At 59.6% G+C, this 2,208-nt stretch overlaps 1 protein-coding gene across 2 annotated transcripts in view; it reads left to right on the top strand.

The window, feature by feature from the left end:
* SEMA3F (semaphorin 3F) overlaps window positions 1–2,208 on the top strand; it is a 104,793-nt gene that overhangs the window by 70,529 nt on the left and 32,056 nt on the right. The gene's annotated exons all lie outside the window — the stretch shown is intronic.

Below are 2,208 nucleotides of genomic sequence, written 5' to 3' on the forward strand. Positions count from 1 at the left end.
GATGGATGGATGGGTGTGTATGTACAGGGAGGGACGGATGGATGGATGGATGGGTGTGTATTTACAGGGAGGGAGGAATGGATGGATGTGTACGGGGATGGATGGATGGATAGATGGATGGCTGGATGAGTGTTTATATATAGGGAGGGACGGATGGATGGATGTGTACAGGGATGGATGGATGAGTGTGTATATACAGGGAGGGAGGGATGGATGGATGTGTACAGGGATGGATGGATGGGTGTGTATGTACAGGGAGGGATGGATGGATGTGTATGGGGATGAATGGATGGGTGTGTATGTACAGGGATGGATGGATGGATGCATGCATGAGGGGTGGGTGGATGGATGATAATATTCTACATTGCCATGGGGCCGGCCAGAGTATTTGACTGCTTGACTTTTTGGTGCGAGGGGCCGGAGCCTTATTCTGAGCCCAGGGCCTCATTGCGCCGGGCACTGCACGTACACAGGCGAGAGAGTCCCTGCCCCCACAGGCTGCCAGTCTTAAATACCCACAGACTGGGAGGCGGCACAGAGGGGGAAGGCAATTGCTGATGGTGCCTGGCACCGCTGGGCATAGACCCTGATGCTCGGTCCGCTCTGCCTTACGACCCAGCTTCTCAGGAGGCACAGAATCCCCTTTCCCTGCAGCCCCCCTTCACTGACTGGCAGGTGTGGGCATAGATGCCCATTGCATGCCCACGTCCTGGCACAGCTCAGCGGGCACCTGTGCTAGGCCCTACGCCCAGCTGCTGCCAGTCTGTCATGCTGAGATCTCCAGTACGGCTGGACTCCCAAAGGGATTTGTAGGAAATGCCTCAGGGCCGGGTGCAAGGGCCTCGGCCGCCCACCCCTCGCTGCACAACCTGGCTCCGCTGCCTGGGTGCCAGTCACTGCCAGGGAAAGGACACCCAGATGGGCCCTGCTGGAGATCCCGGCCCCTGCAATCCACATTGCCCTCTGCACCCCCCAGGGCCATGGCTCTGCCTGCCCCTGCCCGCTCTGGGATCAGTGGGTGTGAGCTGCCCTCACAACGTCTGCAGGATCCAATGCCATGGGGCGGGGCAGGGCCCTCTGGCTTCCGGGGCCCCAGCCTAAGCAGGGCACTGCCCTTTCTGCCAAGGGGACTTCCTGGGTGTGGGTTGCAGAGATGGCTGGCTGCTGGCGGGGATAGGGAGTGATAAGTTGGCAGGTCACTGGCGTTTAGCTGCCCACTGGCTGAGCCATGAATCTCTCAAGCCCAAGCAGCTCTGCTTATCCTGAGGCGCACAGCACTGAGTGATGCCGCAGGGCGGTGAACAAGCCCTGGCTATCTCAGGGGCTGTGCCGTGTGGGTTCCCCAGTGCCCTGCGCCGTGACAGCATGTGAAGGGGTTGTCCCACTGTGCCAGGCGGCACCCAGCCATCTGTCAGGTCCCGTGTGATCCGGGCGTCCTTAGGGGAGCGTGTTTGGAAGGGCACTGTGGTCTCCACAGAAACCTCAGGGGCTAAAGGAAAAGGTGATGGTGACTCAGTAGGGGACGCTCTCCCCTCTGAGCTAGTATGTGCCCCAGTGCAGCACTAGGGGGCACTGTGCCGCAGGGAGCGGGGCGGGTGGCTCAGTAGGGGGTGCCCTCCGAGCCGGTGCTAGCCCCAATACCCCAGTGCTAAAGGGCACTGTGCTGCAGGAAATGGGAGGGGGTGGGTGGATGGATGATAATATTCTGACTAGTGCTCCCCTCTGACTAGTGCTGACCCCAATGCCCCAGGGAGGCTAAAATTCCTGTATAATTTCATTGGGATACAGGATTGTTCGCTCCCTGGGCAGTGTTGTGTGGGCTTGTAGACACGTCCCACCCCAGAGGTGGTTGCCTTTCAGTGTTTGATGACACGACCTGGGTGTCTATAGACATGACTGAAAGGGCTGTGGGCTGGGATCTCTTGATGTGAAAGGCGCCATCGGCATGTCCAGTGTTAGCCTTTAGGAGAGCGAACAGAGGTGGGGGAAGGGCGGGTGGAGGTGCAAAGAGGGACGGGGCAAGGACGGGGTTGGGCTGCCCAGATCTGTCCCATAGAACGGTGGCCGGCCTGAGGTTAAGGATGGTCAGTCTGCGGAGCACGTTAAACACAGGCCACATGGTGCCAAGGCCTGGGTCATTGTAATCCCCTGCCAGCCCTGTCCCTGCCCGGCCCAGGGGTACCCTGGCCTGGGTCATTGTAATCCCCT

The sequence above is a fragment of the Terrapene carolina genome, unplaced genomic scaffold (assembly GCF_002925995.2).
Source record: "Terrapene carolina triunguis isolate 2854851 unplaced genomic scaffold, T_m_triunguis-2.0 Scaffold235, whole genome shotgun sequence".
Lineage (NCBI taxonomy): Eukaryota > Metazoa > Chordata > Testudines > Emydidae > Terrapene > Terrapene triunguis.